Here is an 8,670-nt window from a genome sequence, read left to right as displayed (position 1 = left end):
TAGAAAAACAGTGTTAAAAAGCATGGTCCCTCAAAGCCACTCTTGTGATCAGAGTGACGCTATACTCCTTTCACTTTAACTTGATCTAAAACTGCCACCTCTCCATCTTAAATACTGAGCTGTAACACAAGATTAACACTACAGTAATATACGATGCTAGTCACAAATAAGTGCTATGGAATGCAGAGCCGTAGCACTGTCTATTTCCATCTTTGAATAATGTGTTATACTTGTAACAAACAACCAACACTAAAATATGATGCTAGTCACAAAGAAGTGCTGCAGAATGGACGTAAAGTATCATTTTTCGACTTGTAAACTACGTGAAATACTGAGTTGTAACAAAATATTACCACTAAAATATGCTGCTAGTCACAATGAAGTGCTATGGAAATTTAAGGAGTCGTAGCACAAACGTTTTCGACCAATGCAGTCAAAACCATGAAAATCTGGGCCTAGTCAAAGTATGTGGGGGAGGGGGAGGGAAAGAAGGTGGAGGAAAGAGAGTGGAGATGTGGAGAAGTGACAGAAAAGGGGAGAAGAGTTAGAGATGAAGGAGAGGTGGGGGAGAGAGAAAGAAGCAGGAGGGAAGAGGGTGGAGATGTGGAGGAGAGACAGAAAAGTGGAGATGAGTTTAGGATGAAGGAGAAGTGGAGGAAAAAAGGAAGCGAGACTGGATAAAACAGAAAGAAAAAACAAAAGTGGAGGGAAGGAAATGGAAAGAAGTCAAGAAAAACATAAAACCAATATGGGTAGGAAGAAAAATATGAAAGCAAGGTAGAATGGAACAAATGGAGAGAGGACAATGGCAGGAAATGGCACAATGGAACAATGAGAAAAAAAAAAAGTGGAGAAGAATGATCACAATCGAGGGAAGGAAGAAAAACAGATGGTTAAAAAATTTCCTCCCTCAAAGCCCCACTCGCGAATGCACTGACAGCATGTGGTGTGTGATGAAGGGTTAAAGAAGATTGAAAATATGTGACAGAAGAAGAGGACAAAATAGTATACCATCATCATCATCACCATATTTATCAATGTTATACATGAGGTGGGCAGCGTCTCGAAAAGGAGAAGGAAAGAACAAAACACATAATAATAATAATAATAATAAATAATATTTCCCACTATTATAGCGCACTATCGGGAAAAAAGGAAGGGAAAGAGAAAATGAGATGACGCATGAACAAGATCCAAGTGAAATGAGACTAACTTCTTATCACTCTTATATTTGGATGTATTATCTGTTTATCTATCTTTTTACTTATCTACCTGTATTTATTGCCTGATGCCGAATCCTGTGAGGTGTAGGCAAGACTAAAGGACCTCCTGGTATTTCTGTCCCTACTCAATAACAAACTCTCCCCCCAAGTCACATTACCCACCCTTTCGCACTCACACATCTGATCTCTTCACTTCGTTCTCCTCCTCCTCCACCTCCTCCTTCCTCCTCCTCCTCCCCTCTTCCTCCTCTTCTTCCTCCTCCTCTCACAGCTCACACCTAAAGTCTGTTAGTTTTCATATGTCATAAATGGGTAACTTCCATAACTGAACGCTAAATTTCGGTTGCACGAAGTTTGATGACCCTTTTATATGAGGCAGGAATGAATCTCCTTGGTTACTAGTCAAATCAACTCTTCTACCTTACTACACTTGACCATCAACTGAAGGGAAAAAGGGTTAGAGATAGTTGTTAGGTTTGGTAAAAGAAAAAACAAAAGCCGAATAGTCTCTCTGTCTCCCTCCCTCTCTCTCTCTCTCTCTCTCTTCCACAAGGCCATACCACCTCAGAATGCTTCTTTTCATTTTTCCACACCATCTTTCAAGACAGTAATAAAAACTGATGATGGGGAGTGAAAAAAATATGAAGGAGATACAAGAAGGAAAAGAAATTAAAAGGTGAATATGATGGACAGAAGAAGTTAACTGAAGACAGTGATAAATAAAAAGATAATTATTAGGAACTTGACTGAGTATAGGCAAAAAGGAAGAAATAAAAGTGGTTGAAAAGGAGTAAGGGGGAATACGTGAGAGAGAGAGAGAGAGAGAGAGAGAGAGAGAGAGAGAGAGAGAGAGAGAGAGAGAGACTTTATTCAGCTTTGGGTAGTTTCGTTGGGAAGGACTGAAATGAAGCTTGTTTCTGGGTCCTTCCCCGGATGAACAAAATGAAGAGTACTCAGCAATCAAAGCGACTAATTGGAAAAAAAAATCACCAAACTGAGGGCGTTACGCGAGGTATGATTTCTATTAACTGAACAAAATTATCAACTACTCACCAGAATAAAATGTCTGCGTTCACTTATTCCATCGAAACGACCAATCTCTTGACTCCAGTTGCTCTTTTTATCTTATTCATGCAAACGACAGGTTAGAGGTACATTATTCAGGTGGAGGGGTTACATACATCCTTCATTAACCTCTTTCACTATGAGCATGGTGGGTGGACTCACAGATGACACGAGCCCCGCTTGTATACCAGACCCACACAACATGACCCATATTATGGAGCACTACACACCACATGCCAAGCTAAGACGCAGACACAACATCAACGGTAAAAGGTACCATGGGATGACCCCACAGGGGCAATGGTTACCTGTGGTTGACGGGTCTGCTGGGTCTGGCATGACCGACGTTGAGCAACAACGACAAAAACTACTACTACTACTACTATGAGCGTGTTGTCTTACTGCTACTACGAGCGTGTCCTCCTAAACTAATAGAACTGCCCAGCAGTTGCATGGATGAAATATAAATGGCGTAAAAGTAAAGGGATTAATTTCTATCGATACAATATTTTTTTAATGTGTCAAAACCTCAATTACCACATTTTTTCAACTCACCACAGTCTTCTACATGACTGTTCCTTAATTTTCAACTATGCACAACTCAGTTCTTCTTCATCTCTTAATGTCCTTGGTGTTTGCTGGAAAGATCACATTACTTCTCTTGTAAACTTCACATTTCCAGAAACTGGCCGTGCTAAACGGAATCCGTGTTTTCTTTAGCCCTGCACTGCTGGTAACGTTGTGCAAGTGCCTTACTCGCCCATGTGTGGGCGTAAAGCTCTCGTGTGGGAAGGCTTACCACACACAGCTCTTCTAAAAAGGGTGGAGTCAAAGGCTTCTCGTCTCATCTCTAATCCTCTTACTGACTCCCTTCAAGCTCTGTTTTCACTGCTGTGTTGAGTTTCCCTTCCTCTACTCTGTATTTCTCAAGTCACTGCTCCTCTGAACTCTGTACTTGCATCTCTTATCCATTACGGGGGGCATGCACTACCCACCTACCTACACACTTCCACCCCTTTGTCTGTCCTACTCCAACGCACGAGTGAAATTGGATACTGTTTTTCATGTGAACAACGCGCCAACTCTGCAATCTATCTTCCCATTGCTTTTCCCACTATTTAGCCTATGACCTCCAGGATTTAAAAAAAAAAAAAAAGTGCCAAAGCATACCAAAATGAACGGATCTTGATTCTGGCTCTCTTTGATTCCACTTTTTTCTGGAAAGGATAACTTTTTGCAGGCTCTGATACTTTAACTCTATTTCCTCGCCTCCCCCCCCTCCCCCAAAAAAATGAAGCACACCCATCAAATAAATAGTGGTATGAGGGGATATGGCGTGGAGTGTTCGGTAAGGCTTGTCCGTGCATTATTCCTTCACTAATATGACGTTTTTTTATTTTTATAACAGTATTGTTGTTTCCTTATCATTTCAATCAGCACAGGAGAGAATATCGAAATGAAGGGGGTTAGATCCAGCATTCAATAGCCCCTGGATTCCCAAAGTCCTTTCCTAAGCTGAATAAAATCGTCTGAAGGGGGCAAGAATTAACCTCACCTGCCAACACCGTACTGAAATGGTTTACTGTCGTGCGAGATGGGGAGGTGAGTGTATCGGGTCAAACAAAAGCAGTGCAATGAGGGAGTGTGGCGTGGAGTGGTCGGTATAGCTCGTCCCTGTATTAATCCCTGTGTCAGCCTGATTGCCTCTCTCGCTCTAACGCCGGATTATCCCTCCATGTAATATGTATGTAATTCTCACAGTCTTAATAGTCGAGTTCGCTGCCTGGTTTGTGTGACTGTGTTTATTTTGTATTTTGTCTGTTATGTTGGATTTCATGAGCTGATTGTGGTACTGCTTTTGTGTGTGTGTGTGTGTGTGTGTAATAGGTTTGACTGTCGGCTCTCACAGGAGGGATGAGAGTGTGAAATGTTTGGTCTTTTGTGTGTGTGTGTGTGTGTGTGTGTGTGTGTGTGTGTGTGTGTGTGTGTGTGTGTGTAATAGGTTTGTCTCTCTCTGTCGGCTCTCACGGGAGAGGTGGTAGTTTGAAATGTTTGGTCTTTGTGTGTGTGTGTGTGTGTGTGTGTGTGTGTGTGTGTGTGTGTGTGTGTGTGTGTGTGTGTGTGTGTGTGTGTGTGTGTGTGTTTGTGTTTTTCCTATGACAGCCTACTTAGTTCCTATCACCTGTACCCCTACTTAATGAACGAATCGTGGCCAAGGTGTCAGGCCGAAATTATTTTAACATTTGATCTCAGAAAATGTGCATTACTTAATAAGCCTAATCTAACGTCAATGTTGTAGGTGGCTGCTGTAAATTAGACAAAAGAACCTCCATCATTTCCATCCCTCCTCGGTAACAACTCCTCTTCCCACAACCCCCCCCCTCCTCCCTTATATACTCTCCCTTTCTCCCACAACCCCCCTTCTCCCTTATAAACTCTTCCTTTCTCCCACAACTGAATATAATCGTCGACTTTAAGTTCTCATGTCAGCTGTGTATCAAATTAGGTTTCCTTAACACGGTCACAAAAGCTTCAATCCTCTACTATAAAAGGATTGAAACCCTTATTGTTGTAGATTCTATAGGAGATCGAATTCCTTACAAAGCTGGTAAAACATCAAATAAACATTACTTTTACAACATAAGTATCCTCATAAACGTTCGAATCCCTTATAAAAGCTTCCATAAAGGATCAGATTCCTTTACGTAGCAACCATATTCCTTGCATAAAAAAACACTTAACTATAAACATCAGTCTCACTCCTCTACGCCCTGACTATAAAAGGTTCCAATCCCATATTACAGAATCTGCCATATAGGACTGGACCCCCCTCTCTATAGTACTCGATCCCCATACAGTCATTCGGATTTAATGTTTTCAATATTCATAAACCCAAGTCGTTTTACCAGGCATAAAACAGCGACTCTCCCTCGCCTATTAACGAGTCAATCTGCTCGTTAAACCTCTCTCTCTCTCTCTCTCTCTCTCTCTCTCTCTGATTCCCTTTCCAAGCTCCCTCAGTTTGCATTCAATTATTTTTCTACCTTTCTTCATTGATCTGTGTGTGTGTGTGTGTGTGTGTGTGTGTGTGTGTGTGTGTGTGTGTGTGTGTGAGAGAGAGAGAGAGAGAGAGAGAGAGAGAGAGAGAGAGAGAGAGAGAGAGAGAGATGCAGATGACAGGAAATGGAAGGAGGGAGGGGGCAAGGGAATGCTAAAAGAGGAAGTGGGAGAAAAGGGAGAGGAGAGGGAGGAGGAGAAAAATGAAGAGGAAGAGAGAGGCAGAAGGGAACGAGAGAGTGCTGGGATGAAAAGTGAGGTTTGTGTGTGTGTGTGTGTGTGTGTGTGTGTGTGTGTGTGTGTGTGTGTGTGTGTGTGTGTGTGTGTGTGTGTGTGTGTGTGTGTGTGTGTGTGTGTGTGTGTGAGAGAGAGAGAGAGAGAGAGAGAGAGAGCGGGGAGGGGGGACTGCAAGAAATGAAAGGAGGATGCGTGCAGGAATGAATAAAGAACGGGAGAGAGATGAGAATGGACTAATAAAAGAGGGAAGTGGAAGAGAAGAGGAGAGACGAAAGAAGATGGAAGAAAGAAGAGGAAAAAAAAGAGATGGGGAAAAAGAGAAGAGAGAGGAGTGGAAGAAGAGAGGAGAGACACAGTAAGGAAAGCAAGCGGAAGAGGAAGACAAAGAGGAAAAAATAAAAATGAAATCAAGAAGCGGAGCAAAGAAAAAGAGAGTTGGAAGAAAGAAAGAGGATGGAAAGAACGGTGAAAGAACAGACCGTGAAAGAAGTCAGAAAAAAAGAAAGACGGAAAAGAGGGAAAAAGAAAGATGGAAGAAAGGGAAAATGAAAGATAGAAGGGAAAAAGAAAGACGGGAGAAAGGGAAAAAGAAAAAAGGAGAAAAGAGAAAGAAAGAAGGGTGAGAGTTAAAAAAGGGAGAAAGGGAAAAAGGAAAGAAGGAAAAAAAAAGACAGGAAGAAAGAAAAACGGAAGAAGGGATTAAGACAAAAAGAAAGGAGAAAGGCAAAAACGAAGAAGGATGGAAAAGAGAAAGAAGGAAGAAAGGGAAAAAGAAAGGAGAAAGGGAAAAAGAAAGAAAGGGAAAAGGGAAAAAGAAAGAAAGGAGGAAGGGAAAAAGAAGGGAGAAAAGGAAAAAGAAGGGAGAAAGGGAAAAAGAAGGGAGAAAGGGAAAAAAAGGGAGAAAGGGGAAAAAAGGGAGAAATGGAAAAAGAATGGACAAAGGGAAAAAGAATGGAGAAAGGGAAAAAGAAGGGAGAAAGGGAAACAGAAAGAAGGGAGAAAGGGAAAAAGAAGGGTGAAAAGGAAAAGGAAGGGAAAAAGGGAAAAAGAATGGAGAAAGGGAAAAAGATGGGAGAAAGGGAAATAGAAAGAAGGGAGAAAAGGAAAAAAGGGAGAAATGGAAAAAGAAAGGAGAAAGGGAAAAAGAAGGGAGAAAGGGAGACAAAGAAACAAGTGAGTAATGAAGAAAAAAAAAGAAAGAAGGACCAAACTAGGGAGGAAGATCGAAAACGAGACAAAGAAAGGAGGAAGAGAGAAAAGACGGAGAAAAAGAGAAACGGTATGGAAAACTGAAAAAAAAAAAATAGGATGGAAGAAAAAATAAGAGGAAAACAGAAGCAGGAGAGGGAAAATGAAAGAAAAAAGAGAAAGATTGGAGAGAGGGAAGAGAAGAGATGAAGAAAAGAGAGGGAGACATGGAAGAAATGATGTGGGAAAATGATATATATATATATATATATATATATATATATATATATATATATATATATATATAGATAGATAAATATATATATATATATATATATATATATATATATATAGAGAGAGAGAGAGAGAGAGAGAGAGAGAGAGAGAGAGAGAGAGAAATATCAAAATACTGAGAAGGCAAAAGTTGGGGAAGTATGACGAGAACTTGTTGGTCAAAGACAAAGGTGAGAGAAAGTGGGAGAGTGAGTGAGGGAGAGTGAGACAGCGTGTGTAAGAGGGTGTGTGTGTGTGTAAGAGGGTGTGAGAGGGGAGTGAGAGAGTGAAGGTAAAGAGTGAGTGAGTGAGTGATGGGGAGGGAGGAGGAGAAAGTGAATGGAAATTAGTGAAATGAGAGGGAAAGTGGGACAGCGAAGTGTAACTCGAGAGAGAGAGAGAGAGAGAGAGAGAGAGAGAGAGAGAGAGAGAGAGTTTGTCCCTTACACCAAGGCGACTAAAGACAAGAGTTAAGGAAGCGTGAATTAAAAACCTCTTTGTTCTCTCTCTCTCTCTGCATTATGTCTTTTCACTTCTGCACCTCAGTTCATTTTCTACATAGAACTCTTCTTAATTTTTCTTCTGTTCCTCCTCTCTCTCTCTCTCTCTATCTCTCTCTCCTCCTGCTCCTCCTCCTTCATTACCTATTCCTTTGCCCTTCCTCTCCCTCTCATTCCTCCCTAAACACTCCCTCTTCTGTCTTGACGCTGCCTATTCATTTACGCGCCCACACGCACGCACCCCACCTCTCTCTCTCTCTCTCTCTCTCTCTCTCTCTCTCTCTAGGCTTTTACTTTGATTTCTGTTTTCTCTTGTCTACCTGTTTGTCAGTGTTGCTGAGAGAGAGAGAGAGAGAGAGAGAGAGAGAGAGAGAGAGAGAGAGAGAGAGAGAGAGAGAGAGAGAGAGAGAGAGAGAGAGTACCTCACCCTGTTTAGATGAGGACAGAGATGAAAGGAAATTAATGGAATATGAAAAATGTAAAAGGGTGGAAAGATGGATGTGTGTGTGTGTGTGTGTGTGTGTGTGTGTGTGTGTGTGTGTGTGTGTGTGTGTGTGTGTGTGTGTGTGTGTGTGTGTGTGTGTGTGTGTGTGTGTGTGTGTGTGAGAGAGAGAGAGAGAGAGAGAGAGAGAGAGAGAGAGAGAGAGAGAGAGATTAACTATTAGTCTTGTCAAACCAATCATATCCGTTCTATCAATCCACTCTATTGCTCTCCCCACTGCTCTCACTCTTCTTGATCACAGTATCTCTCTCTCTCTCTCTCTCTCTCTCTCTCTCTCCCTCCTCTCTCACACACACACACACACACACACACACACACACACACACACATCCCCTTCATTCTCTACAATAACTGCTCTTGCCCTCGCTCTCTATGGCATGTCTCTCACTTGCTTGCTTGCTCACTCACTCGCTCGCTCGCACGCCCGCCCGCTCTCTCTCTCTCTCTCTCACTTGTCACTCACTCTCCCTGCCCTATCGCTCTCAGTCACTTTATTTCTGCCTCCTTCCCTCCCGCTCTCTCTCTCTCTCTCTCTCTCTCACTGCCGACCCTCTCACCTTCTCTCTCCCCTGCACTTTCAATTTCACTGCAATAGAGCATAACCTCAATATCTTGCTTACAAATC

The sequence above is a fragment of the Coenobita brevimanus genome, chromosome 67, assembly GCF_032717465.1.
Source record: "Coenobita brevimanus isolate Jiangsu-jjx chromosome 67, ASM3271746v2, whole genome shotgun sequence".
Classification (NCBI taxonomy): domain Eukaryota; kingdom Metazoa; phylum Arthropoda; class Malacostraca; order Decapoda; family Coenobitidae; genus Coenobita; species Coenobita brevimanus.
Note: the sequence above shows the minus strand (reverse complement) of the source record.